Here is a 14,646-nt window from a genome sequence, read left to right as displayed (position 1 = left end):
AACCTAAGAAAAACTTTTTCCCTGGATTTCCCTGAGCCCCACTACACATTTAAGTGATTCAAATGCAATGGCAGAATGGGTAAGGGATTCCAGACAGCACAAAATTTAGACTAGGAATGCAAAAAGCTAGCGGTATTTCTCTAAAACAGCAGGACTTAGGAAAGCATTTGTTAAAAATGTGAAGCTTAGAGACAGAAACATTCACCTGAATTTGTTTGCGAATCACATAGCTGGGAGAACAGACTCAGAGGTTAAACCAGGCATTTTCCTCATCAGTTTTTATAGGTTAAACGCAGAGGCTGCAGTCAGAGTATCTGAAACACTGTTTAAAAATTACAGTCCGTATTCAACTCAATTGCCTCAACACTCGGCTTTTATTGCCCCTTCGCACACTCAGGTGCTCACCGTTACAGAATACTATCATACTACTAAGCTTTGAACTTGATATTTTTCTATCTGGTAATATCTTTACTGGTTAATTTTTTTCCTCCCAATTTGTAATATTCAGGGAGTCTGTTGCTCATGCACAGCATAACAGACACTCAACTGCTAGCGTACATTCTGTCCAAGGGGCCACTCAGCTCAGGACAGTCCTGACCCAATGTGCTCGCCATGCTTTGTTATTTTACTGCTGCTCCCCAAGACCGCCCTAGGCTCCTGGGCCCTTGGCTTCTGCTGTGCCTCCTTAACTCTGAATTACCCCCTGACGTTTCTTCTTCTCTTTCTGATAGAAGGGAAAGGATACAAAAAGAGGCCTTAAATAGGGTGAATTCGTAATAACCATCATCATCTCCATCACTTCTGCTATACTTTTAAAAGATGTAATTATTTTCTGCCTAGAGAACCTCACATCATTTTCCCTGATCCTTTGCCACCATTAAGCTCCTGGTTGTCACATTCTCTCTCCCACTGCAGGAGACCTTGCCTTCTTTTCCAGAGATTCAGCTGCCTCAGAATGAACTCTCAAATCTAATACTGTCTCCATGTTGACTTTTGTCTTCCTAAATATCCCTTTTCCCTTCAGTTTAGAGAAAAAGTTGTTCTATTCCTCTATATCTCTCCACCTGTGTTCTAAAGTTCGTCTCCCTAATCCCGGAGTTGCCCATTTTTCATAATTATTACACCTCTCTCCGGTGCTTCCAATATTCCTTTTCTCTGCTATATCAGTATTCAATTAGGGAAGTAGAAAAGCTAGGAAATATATATGGAAATATCCAACCAGAGAAGCAGAATATATATAAATACGTATATATGTATATAATTTTGATAGGGTTTTGGCTGTACAGCTGTGGCGGCTATTCAGTTGAGCAGTCTCTGGGAGGCTCTTGTCTTCATGTCTGAAGTTGGAGTGCGAAGTCCTCTAGGCAGACAATCAGAAAGAAGCTGGAGGTAAGGCAGGGTAGAGCAAGAACAAGCTGGACACCACAAATGTCAACTGGCGTCCGTGAAGATGGACTGAAACTTGTATTAGCTCTTTCTCCCTCTAACCTTGGGGGTGTGAGTGTCCTGGAAAAGCCAGGGCCCTTCATCAGAGAGCTAAACACAATTCCAGGGGAAGGTGGAGAAGTTGTGGGCCTGGGCTGCCTCATGTCACGTGATAAGTGGTGTGTGTGAGCTACAGAATAGATGCTGCTTCATTTCCATCGTCCAAATCTCCCGTAGGAGTCTCTCTTGTGGTCCACTCTGACCAAATATACACAGGAAAGGGAATTCTGGGAAATGTGGTTTCCCAGCAAGTTGACATATTACAAAACCACCACAATCTACTCTTTGTTAACTTGGCAGCCATACGTGTTTCCTTAAACCATATTTAACCTTAGTATAAAGACCATAACAATGTCATGCTTCTGCCTAAAGGATTCAACTAGCCGGTGTACAACAGACCACATAACAACCATTTCCCCTAGAAAGGATACAAAGTCCCTTTTGGGTCTTTGGGTCATATTCATCCTTATTATAGTTGATTCACATACCTCCTTTGACATCTTGTAACTTAAATACCAAGGGTTAGCTAGTATTATGCAGCTGACGTTAGATAATAAGAGGATGAGAGAGGGCAAGAAAACAAATGTATACATATATGCATATACACACACACACACACACATATATATATATAATGCACACACACATATTCTTATCAAAATAAGAGGGAAAAATCCATTTCTATTACAGCCCTCATTTCTGCAACTTGTCATGTGGTCATAACTGCTTTCTTTCACTACTCATTCCATATCCCTTTGTTCTCAAGAAGCACTTTAGCTGGTTGCGATTCCTTGCTTGGAAGGGTGACCCAAACTTTTGCTCCTGAATCCTATGGGTTATCGACTGCCCTGCCTGAATTGGATTGTTGTAGTTTTCCATTTTCATCACATTTTCACTTGAATCACAGGACATGGGAATACTAGAAGCACCCTAGAGAATGCCCAGAATTCCAGAAATATTTCTCTTTACCCTCATTGTCATTCTCAAGTTTACCTTGACTGTCAGGCTCAGTCACCCCAGCTCATAGAGTAATGTGTTTCTTCGCTGGCAAATTCTGTGGCAGGAGGAGCCATTTAGGTCAGGTGGCAGTCTCAACTTGCAGCTCAGGGGAATCGTGTGTCCCTTGGTGGAAGCATTCCTCCTTTTGCAGGTGAAGGTCTCCAAGCCAGCAGAAACTAAAGTTGCAGGAATGGCAAGCAAAAATTTTCCTGGTGGATCCCTAGGGTAAAAGAGAAAGAAATCACTCTCATTTCCGCACCTGGATTCCCACACCCATGAATACTGGCTATGGGAGAAACCATATCGCCATGTATTGGATCCTGACTTAGAATATATGTCACAACCTGGAGGACACTGTCCCAGCCCTGCCAGGTATTGTCACCTGCCTGATGCCATGACTAAGTGTTCAAAAGGTATCCCTCTATTCTATCAAGCCAGCTGCTTCAGAGTGCTAGGGAACATGGTAAAAGCAGTGAATTCCATGAACACGGACCCTTTGCCACACTTAATTTACTGTGAAATGATTTTATTTGTCAGAAGTGATGCTGTGTGGAGCACCACGGCAGTGAATAAGGTATTATTTTTACCCCTAGATGGTAGTTTTTGGCATAAGCATTGTATACAGGGAAGGCAAATCCATATCTAAAGTAAGTGTCTATTCCTGTAAGAAAAAACTGCTTCCTCCTCCAGGATGGAAGTAATCCAATGTGATCAACTTGCCACCAGGTAGCTGGCTGATCACCCTGGGGGATGATGCCATATTGAGAGTTCTGTGTTGGTCTCTACTGCTGCAAAATTGGACGCTCAACACCGGCTTTGGTGAGTAACCAGGTTGGCTTTGATGAGTCTAAGTCCATGTTGCCGAGCCCAGGCATTACCTCTACCCCTGCTGCCATGGCCTCTTTGTTCGTAGCCATTGGGCAATGACAGGAGTGGCTGGGAAAAGAGGCTGAATGACACTCACAGAACGGGTCAACCTATCCACCTATTACTGAAAGCTTCTTCTGCTTAGGTCACCCTTGGTGAGCATTCACGTGGGAGACAAATGTCTCATACTCTATGCCTTCTCAGAGAGGTCTATACACATACTTCTGTTCTCGATCTCCTTGTCACCAAATTTCCAGTTGTGATTCTTTCAAATCCTGAACATCCAGCCTAACCATCATCCACAGTCTATGAATTAGTGTAGATCCATACCTTGGCCATATTTAATTCCAGATGAAATGAACAATCAGATGCACTGCTCAAAATTCTGCCCACTAGGAGGATTTCCTTTCACCACTGTCCTTCAAGGACATCCCAGAATAGGGTTGTAGGGTTGTAGCTGTCCATTTTGGGGTACTGCCTGTATATTGTGCAGCAAGCTTGAGTTTTTTCTTCCTTAGTTAATTGGTCATAGGGAACACCCATAAGGCCACAGGTATGTGTTGAGATAGAGAGTAGCACTTTCAAATGTAATTTTTGTTGCCTCCAAAATCCAAAGAGGGTAACTAGCATTGTGCTTCTTTGTTAGTGGTAGATGGGACAGACGCAGCAACTTATCCTTCATTTCGGAAGGGTCTCGACATGCTCCAGACTATTGGATCCCTAGAAATTTCCCTGAGGTGTCAGGACCTCGACTTTTTTGTGGGATATATTTCTCATCTTCTGGCACACAAATGTCTTAACAATGTGTCTAGAGTAACTAATACTGCTTTCTCACAAGGTCAGTCAGCATAATATCATCAATGTAACAGTGCATGATATGAAAGGGAAAGTGATCGAGGTCCCCTGTAACTAGGTTATGACATACAACTGGGGAGGGACAATTAAGTTGTATTGCTGACCTTGCCAGCTGAGAAAAATCTGCTTCTGATAGCATTTACTAACAGGAATAGAGACAAAAAGCATTCAAGAGAGCAATAGTTGCATATCAGGGCCCAGGGCATGTGTTGATTTGCTCCAGGAAAAAACCGAATCTGGAACAGCAGCTGCATTTGGATCAACACCTGATTAAGCTTATGATTATCCACTGTCATTTTCCAAGATCCATCTCTTTTCTGCACAGGCCAAATAGGGAACTGAATGTGGATGAGGTAGGAATGACCACACTCCAGCATCTTTCAAGTCCTTGATGATAGTAATCTTCGAAATCCCTCCAGGAGTGTGGTATTGCTCCTGACTTACTAACCTGTAGGTGGAGGCAGATCTAGTGGCTTTCATTTGGCCTTTATCATGATTATAATCCTTGTTCCACGGGTCAGGGAATCAATGTGTGGATTCTGCCAATTACTGAGTATGCCTATCCCAATTAAGCATTCTGTGTCTGGGGCAATAATCACAGAAAGCTCAGGAATCCATTATAAGACAGACCTGAGTTAAAATTTCATTGATCACCTGATCTCTGTAAGTCCCTACTCTGACTGGTAGGCCACAGTCATGTTTTGGGTGTCTATAAATTAGTGTCAGATCAGAGCCACTGTTTAGTAATGCTCTAAAAGTCTGGTTATTTCTCCTTCCCCAACACACAGTAACACTGATAAACGAGTGCAGTACCCTTGGGAAAAGCTGGGAGGAAAATCAGCAGTATGTATTTTTGGCAACGTAGCAGGGTCTTTCTTCAAAGGGCCCAGACTTCTCTTCATTGGAAGAACCCTGGGTCTGTGAATTGGCTCAAGTCTGGGAATTGATTTAGGGGCGGTAACTCTTTGTTCTGGTGATTTGAGTTGGACTTCAGTTCACTAGACCAAGAGCTTTTCTGCTTATACCGATCAAGTAAGATCTTAGCAGGCTGCCCATTTATTCCAGCACTAGGTACACCATGAGCAACTATCTGACTCCAGGGATCTTTGTAAGCTGGACTATTCTGATTACTGCTTTGGCTCCACTATCCATTATGGTAATCAGATTTATCTGGCCTTTGGAAATTAAGTGCTGCCCCTTGGCACCTGCCAACCTGGAATCTTATTACCATCTTTGCGTTTCGTGATCTCACTTTGATGGTAGTGGTTCCCATTGTAATTTCTGACCTACAGAGAGACGGCACTACAGAGCTCTTTAAGGATGCTGGGGCTCATTTATTCCTCAGAGCCACAGGGAAGGGCATGTTCTCTCGACCCTCATTAGGTAGGCGAGTGTATCTTTCATGATAAATCCATTCCAACATTCCATCATTCCTAAGCCATTGGATATCTTCCTCTATAGCTGGCGTCAGAAGACTACAGCCTGTGGATCAAATCTAGCCTACACTCTGTGTTGTAAATAACATTTTATTAGAACCCAGTCTTGCTCTTTTATTTACATACCTTCTCTATCTGCTTTCGTGCCACAATGGCAGTTTTGAATAGTTGTGACAGAGACAATATGGCATGCAAACTCAAAAATATTTACTGTCTGGCCCTTTAAGGAAAAGGTTTGCTGACCTCTGCTCTGCAGTTTATAGGAAGTTCTGGCATTTCAACTTCATTTAGAGTAGACCACTGTTGGGTTTATACTTCAGTCAATCAACTGAGCAAACCACAGAGCCATTCTTGGCCCCTTAAGCTGAAACATCAAATCTGGGATCTCTACTTAATGAGCCCATAACAATAATTCACCCTGACTCCTCAACTTTATATGTCTTCCGCCTTAATCTCATACCCTTAATATCCATCCCCTCCATATTACTTGGGTTTCTGTGGATATAAGTTGGAAAAATCATGCAGTTCTTTTGGGGTGCATTTCAGCTCCGTGGGTAACATTTTGTCAATCATACTTTTGGTCTTGCTGGGCCTTGACTCTGGTTATAGGTCTAGAAGCAAGGAGCAAGGAGAGGTGGTGGGGGATAGGCCCTGAGGAGGATCAGTAGTATCTGCAGGGCAATACCTCAAGGGAGGCCACAACAAATTGTTCAGGCAAGGAGAGTCTAACCTTTTTAGGCAAGGGTAGAAAGGCAAAGAAGACTTGGCAGAAGTTAGGGGTTTGAGGCCTTCAGCTTCACTGGAACATGCCCATATGTCCCCATGTCAGTTTTCAGCCTTCCATTTCTTTCCAGTCAATTCTCTAACTTTAATGAAAGAGACCCTTCAAGGTTGGGAATTCAATTCATTGCAATTCAGTCATCCACAGGACTAGATTTTGAATTTGCTTTTCAGAAATCTCAGCTCAGAAACTACATGAGATGAGGATTTCTCTGACAGAATTCATAGAAGATTTCACATCCCTCATGCAGACCTTGAGCTGGCAATTTAGAGCCCTGGGCTCATCATTTTTTCCCCTCAAGTTCTTTTGCACAGTTAGAAGCAACTAACCACCCCCATTATATTCCGTATTTTCACTAATGTGTTCTAAGGCAGCAAATCCATAGCCTCACTATCTATAGGCATTTGATTACAGGTAAGTGATAATTTGACTAACTCTTGGCCACTGCATGTCGCGCACTACCAGTTTCCCCTTTACAACTAGAAACAGAGTCATTCTAGTCCTAACATGTAATCAGATTACAGAGCCAATTTCAGAAAACCCAGAAACAAGTCAGAGAATGCATTCTTATGGTTCTATTCCTCTGGAACTACTTTTGGTCCAAATTCTGTATCAGTCAGGGTTCAACCAGAGAAGGAGAATTACTAGGATCGATCTGTCTGTCATCCATCTGTCTGTCTATCTGTCTATCTATCTATCTATCTATCTATCTGTCTGTCTGTCTATCTATCTATCTATCTGTCTATCTATCTATCTATCTATCTATCTATCTATCTATCTATCTGTCTATCTGTCTATCTATCTATCTATCTGTCTGTCTGTCTGTCTATCTATCTATTATCAATCTTTGTATTTATCTCTATATCTTTAAGCCTATGTATATAGTTTTATAGTGATAGTTACAGAGATTTGAACTTAAACTGCTGTGGGTGTTACATAAGCAGTCTCTGTCAGGCCGTTATCTTTGAGTCTGGTGCTGGAGTTTGAAGTTCACAGGGCAGGCAATCAGGAAGGGAAGATGGATGTAAAGTAGAGAAGACGAAAGGCAAGTTGGGATCCCCAGCATGAGCTGGAGTCCATGGGGATAGACCAAAACCCATGTGATCTGGGTGGGTGTATGTCCTGAAGAAGTCAGTCAGGCCCTTCATCATGAGTTGAACACACACGCTTGGTCTAGGCGTCAAAGAAGCTGAAGGAGGATTCAGGAGAGGGTGGCCCAGTTGCTGTGGCCTGGTCACTGCTTCACCCCAAAATGTGAGTCAGCAGATAATTAACAAAATGTGTAAGTTACAAAACGGCTGCTGCTTTACCTCAGCCTCCAAATCTTTTGTAAGACTCTTTTCTTATGGCCCACCCTAAACGGAAACATACAGACAAGGGAATTCTGGGAAATGTAGTTCAACCTATCCAAGTTGACACAGGGCAAAGCCATCGTCTATTTACTTTCAGGCATTAATAGTTTACTCATGCCTTTAAAAACGATGACAACACAACTTATTTTGGCATTTATTTTCTCGGTAGCCCCTTCTTTTCTTCCTTCTCTCCTTCCTTCTTTCTTTCTTTCCTTCCTTCCATCCTTCCTTTTCTTTCTCTTTCTCTCCCTCTCTTTATTTTTTGGTTACTGGATGTCTCGTCTTAACTGTATTTATTTCTTTTTACCCTGAAATTTGGCTTCCACTTGACTATTTGACTGAAACCTTTCTATGGAAATATTAGACCAGTGATCTAATTTTTGCCAAATCCTTTTCTCTGTTGGCATTCTGCCATATTTGACATTATTGATTAAACTTTACTTCCAATGGATTTCCTGAAATGACTCTCTCTTTGTTGTTTTCTTAAATCTCTGGTCACACTCTTCTTGGCTCCTTATTTTCCTCTCATGTTCTAATTTTGACAGTTTCCTAAAAGCAGTTCTAGATCTGAAATTCCTTTTTACAATTTTAGGAGCTATCATCAATTCTCAAAGTTTTGATTATTACTCCTTTATTAGTGATCCCAAATCTATGACTTTAGGCTTGTCCATTTATTTGAGTTTCCAATTGTCTCCTATATATCACCAATGAATAATTTCTTATGATCTCAGATCTATTTATAACAACCCCCGTTAGTATGCAAGCTCCACGTTGAGAGTCTTTGCTGATGGCCAAATCTCCATAGTAGATGCTCAGTAAATACTTGTAGAACTGTGAATCAAAGAATGAATGTGTAAATCCAGCAAATACAGAACTTAACACATTATTTCTCCCAGTAGGCAATCTCAACTTTCTAAGTCTTTCTTAACGACAGCAACATTTTCCCAGACATACCTGCTTATAAACTTGGAGTCATTTTCGGGATCCAGGAGGGAAATATCAATAGATGAAAAAAATAGATCTCTTAGTAGATATCTTTTATTCATGTTAGATAAAAATGCTAAGAAATGTACTCTAGAAACTTTTGGGTGATTTTCCTTCCCTAAATTGTAGAGAGAAGCTTTCTGTAGAAGGCATTGTGGTGTGGTAGTTTAGATCACATACTCTGTTTCCAGACTTCCTTAGTTCAAAACTCAGATCCGACATTTACTAGTTCATTGACCTTTGGAAAGTTTCTTGCCTTTTTTGTGCCAGTTTTCTTGCCTGTGAAATGGAGGTGATAATAACTGTACCTACTTCACAAGTTTGTTGTAAAGATTAAATATGTTAATAATTGTGAAGCAGTTAGAAAAACAGCTGATGCAGAGTATTATAAAAATGTTTGTTTTGGGGCCAGCCCCGTGGCCAAGTGGTTAAGCTTGTGCACTCCACTTCGGTGGCCCAGGGTTTCTCTGGTTTGGATCGTCGGCGTGGATGTGGCACTGCTCGTCAAGCCATGCTGAGGTGGCTTCCCACATACCACAACTAGAAGGACCCACAACTGGAATATACTACTATGTACTGGGGGCTTTGAGGAGAAGAAGGAAAAATAAAATGTTTTAAAAAAATGTTCTTATTATTTTGTGATTCCAGGAGACTGGGTGTCCCAGAAATAAATTAAAGTGTCACTTTAATGTACCTCATGGCAGCATTGGCTTTAGCTCTTTTTGATGAAGTGAAATCTTTCCACTGATTTGTCTGTCAGAATTTTTGAGTATTTATGTAAATTATTATATTACACAATCCAGCGTATTTTTACTATTCTTCTGAAGGCTTTCCTAGCTCAAAGATTTTTAACTACTCATGAAAACTAGGTCTTCCCATTCTTTAAACAATTCTTTCATTCAAGAATGTTTGTGTATGGGAATATATGTGTATATATGCATATATATGTATATATAGAGATGTATATATGCTCATACTTGTGTTCGTAAGAGAAAGGTTACATTTTATGACTTCCAATCAGACCTAAGGCTGAATATAAATGTAAAATGAAATTCTATGTTTGGCCCATCTCATTATTTACTACCAACTTGACTGGAAACATGTATATGGATACTTGTTCTTTAAGGCCAGCCCCGGTTGCCTAGTGGTTAAGTCCAGCGCGCTCCACTTCAGCAGCCTGGATTGGGTTCCCAGGCGCAGGTCTACAGCTTTAGTCTGTCAGTGGCTGTGCTATGGTGGAGGCTGACATACAAAAAGAGGAAGATTGGCAGTGGATGTTAGCTGAGGAGGAATCTTCCTCAGCAAAAAAAAAAGTTTCTGTTTTAAATCTTTGCAGACCTAACACATTTCGAGAGGACACTCATTAGCTTTAAAGAACAGAAGAAAACCCTTGGCATTTTGTAACTTTTACATCCGCTCTTACCACAGAAACAACTTATGTTTAGGACTGGTATCGCATTTGAATTTTGTGTCTCTAAATATCAAATGAATGAGACTCAGAGTTTTATTAAGCAAGGCAATAAAAATCATTTTTTAAGCTATTCATTGTGGTTTAAGGATTTTGTGACATGTGTCAACATGTTTCCTCATTCAACGGCAGTTTGTGATATTTATGCTATTTTATGTAAATTATGTGGTTGCCGCAAGATGCTGGAAATATTTGGTACTTCCTGATTGGTGGCCAGTGAGGTCAGCACTGTTCCGTTAATCCGAGTAAGCACATACATGCGAACTTTGCCTAGATTATTTATTTATTTTTTCAGTTTTACAACCACAAAATGTAGAATGGTGATTAGTTGTTCCAGGATGTGCATTTCAAGAATATTACTGCCTCGGGTGGTGGAAGTCCTATAATATTTGGCTGAGAGCCAGTTGTGTAATCTCTCCTCAATGTCCTGCTTGTTGCATCGGGACACTTTGAAAAGGAGGTGCTGCACCTTGAAATGTAGATTTTCTTGTGTGAATCATAAATTCAGTCTTGCCTCAAAACTCAATTCAGACAAACTGTGAAAAAAGAATTAGCAGTGGGCCAACCGTGTTTTGGTACCGTTCTGTATTTTCAAAAGGCTTGTGAATGAGCAGGGTTTTGGTGAGCAAGTTCCTCTGGTGTATAAGATGTTTGACAGAAATTTGAGTGTGAAATCATTGCTTATTCACCGCTCCTCAAGTGGTTTCATGTGTTTTCATATTTTAAAAGGGAAAATATGCTCAACAAAATGCACAGCTGAGACACCGTGTGCTCTGGAAATGGTGATTTTCTGCTGCTGTCGTGTGTTTATTTTTCATGGGTTGGTGTGTTCTTCAAATGTGACAGCACATCTCCAACAAGACCATAGTTGTTGTTTCACACCCTTAACATTGAATTCTGTTCCCCAAGATTCAATTATTCCTTTTTCTTCCACTTTCCCTCAACGCAAATAGTTCTTAATTGTTTTCTGTACACTTAGCCTTCCCTGACTTAGGAGGTTTGTTTTCTCATTCTCTTCCATGATAATAATATCTAGCCCAGCAAATGCATTCCGTTTTTAATTCCATGAGTTTCAGATGTGAATGTTTCTCTTTGACTCTTCATCTTGAAGCCTCTGTTATCTTTTGACAACATTTCCTTTCTAATTCATTCCTGTTTTCCCTTCTGGTCCTTCACAGCTTTGTTTCCTACTAAAGGTACTTTTTCTGAGATTTCCCTATAGTAGATGTATAATAAACACCGACTGACTGGGATGCCTACTTTCCATTTACTCTTTCTTGTGTCTTTGTTTCAGGAAGTCTGTATTGAACAGATCAGGAAATGAAAATATTCATTATAGTTAGCAGAAAGTTTCTTGAAGAAAAATCATTTTGATAATGTGTACACCGGGTACAGAAGTGGACAATCATCCCATCTAATTCATTCCAGTAACTAACACAGAGCCTAACACGTTGTAGACACCTTGGAAACTGGATAAGTGTGTAAGTAGGTTAATTTGTCCTAGTCTGGCGCCTTAGGATGGGTTGCTGAACTCTTTCTGCTAAATAGATAATAAACTAGATTGACTCTACTATATTTCTCCTGACCAGTGGAGGGTTGCATGTCCTCAGTATAGCATATATCCTTGTCACAGTTAAGTCAGTGAGAATTTCTGAAAGTTCAGTGTGGTTCACAGCACTGTGCGGAGAAGTAGAACTGTCATTGACTGAGAGCTGATGCCCTGGATGCCAGACCAGGAAAATGAAGACATATCTCTGTAAAACAGACCAGTGAGATCTGTCTTCGTCAATCTAAACATTAAAATTGGAAAATATTTGACCAACAGCTAAAGAATGGGAATTAGAGTGAACATCCTAGCACAGATTTGATTTCTATTGAAGTGGTTACTAATTTTAAACAATGAAGACCCTAGGACAGCTAGGAATAACTTTGAATTTAATTTAAAACCACCACATGACACACTGTTCTGCCAGCTATTGCAATGGAAATTTATTTAATTTTTTCCCCAGAAAACTTTTATTTATATAGGACATCTTCCAGTCGTGGAAGACTATTCGGATAGGTTTTGTAGGAATGTACATAGCTATTGTTCAATCAATGGAGTTCCTGGTTTTATTTTTCTTGTGAATTGTTGATGACAGCATCCAGAAATGTTAGTGTTAGGTTTCTCCAATTCTGAAATTGCCCAGAATACAAACTTCTCTAATTTAGTGAACTGAAGGAAGAAAATGCATGTTTTCATCCCCAGTGGACTTCAATGTGAATCCTAAACCGGATTCAGTTTGGAATTCTTAAATGCCATTTCATAGACCACATTTTAGCTTTAAGTAAAATGGTTGCATGTGACCCTACAAAGATTTCCTGCTAATTAAGTAGCACCCCTTGAGAAGAATAGAGTTATAATGCTATTTCTTTATTATTGATGATAGTGTGTTGATATCCATAATAATTGATCGGTTTGTAAACTCCTCTGTTTGACCCACACTGCCAAAGTCAGTGGGGGATGTTGACTTATCTTTCTAATAGTACTGGAGTCATACAATGACTTAATTATAGTATCTCATCAGATCTCACTTGCAGCCAGTATCCTGGATTTAGGTGGGTGCAATACCAATGGTAGTCTGTTTGAATGTGTCCTCTCTCCTTCTTATCACAGTGTAGAACACAACAGGAAAGATAACCTGGGGCTGTGCAAAGTGCACATATTTTAAAATATTTTATAATGAATTTTAATCATTAATTAATTAATTAATTATTATTTTGAGACAGTTATCAAGTGAGCTAAAGCTGTAGTATTTTCATTAAACATAATATTTATTACAAAAATAGGTACCTTTTGAGGAAACAACAAGCTTTCAGCTCTTCAAAGCCTGCTGTTAAACCCGCTTAATGAAAGTGGGCACTGTCAGCATCCACAAGTCTTCTCGTTCTTGTTTCTGATTAAACCAAAGCAAAGAAGTTCTCTCTCCATATCTGACGTCACTGAATGAGAAAATGTGATTATTAATGCTCATGTGAAGCGGTGTGAGAGAGTGAGGGAAATGAGAGAAAAAGCATAGAAGGGAACTGTGGTTCTCCAACCAAAGTTCTCCTGAGCTTGAGGCTAAGAGCAAAGGAGAAGAAGTCACGTTGGAGCAGCTGATTACAAGGTCTAGGGTAGGCTGCTGTACAGACAGGAAGTGATGAAGCCTGGCTTGAGCCCCACAGGGAAACAGAACAAGAGAAAACTGATGCTGGTAGCAAAGCAGCTGGAAAGAGAGAAAGAGACAGAGCCCTCCTACCACCTCCATTTGGAAATTACAGGCGTACTTCAGTTTATCTCTAGTTCCTGAGACATTGGTTATAATTACCATCAGCTTATAAGCAGCTCACAAGTCACCCATTCAGAAGAGAATCGTGGGAGTATTTGATTCTCAAAAAGAAGAATGAACCTATGAAGTGGAAACAAATAAAGATCAGCTGCTTGTGTCTCAATGAGTGAAAAAAATCATACAAGATAGCTTTACAAATCAAACGTTTCGAAAGAATTTCAGGATTTCCTGGATAATTAGATACGTTGATTTACTTATTTCCTACTTGTGCCAAATATTAAAAGGAAATTGAGTTATAATACTATGTCGAATTTTGCTGCATTCAAACAAAACTGGATTCAGTTACAACATAGTAAATGATGATACTTTATTGTATTCACATATGAAAAACGTCTCTATGGTACAAAACTAGGCAGAACTAATCTCTGCCGTTAGACATCAGGATCTCAGGAGGAAGCAGGTGAGAGTGCTCTGGGCTGTTGAGAATGGTCTGCCTCTCAGTCTGGGGGCTCGGTTACGTGGGCAGGTTCCACTTGGGACAAGTCATCCACTAATACAAAATAATAAAAATGACGTGCATTTTTCTGTATGTATTTTATATTTCAATAAAATATTTTGAAGTAGACCAACAACTCTACGAAATCAGTGACTTGGGAATCCACAACTTGGGGAAATGATTTCAAAATGTTTAATAAAATATATGTAATAAGATGCACTAATAACATGGGATCCAGAAGTTATTCAAATCGAAAGCTCTGGAAGAAGATGATGTTGTTTATTCCTATAGCTCACCTGCTCTAGGAAACCACCTCATGCAAACACTTTTTTTCTTTCGTTTTTAGAAATGAGTTACACTTCTCAAGTCAACTCCAAATTGACTTAAAACATCCTGTATTGTTTTAATAAAGGTGCTTTTGGACAGGCCTTTGAAAATCATCTCGGTTATATAAACAGCTCAACCAAACTGTTGAGCTGGTTTATCACTTTGATAAGATAGTTGTCCTTTAGTTTTGAAGCTTCAAAATGCTGCCCCTTCAGGGAATTTAAACTAATTGCTGATCACTATGCAGTGACATGCAAAACTTTTTATTTAGCCAATTGTTACCCA

Source organism: Equus asinus, chromosome 3 (genome assembly GCF_041296235.1).
Source record: "Equus asinus isolate D_3611 breed Donkey chromosome 3, EquAss-T2T_v2, whole genome shotgun sequence".
NCBI classification, from domain to species: Eukaryota; Metazoa; Chordata; class Mammalia; order Perissodactyla; family Equidae; genus Equus; species Equus asinus.
Note: the sequence above shows the minus strand (reverse complement) of the source record.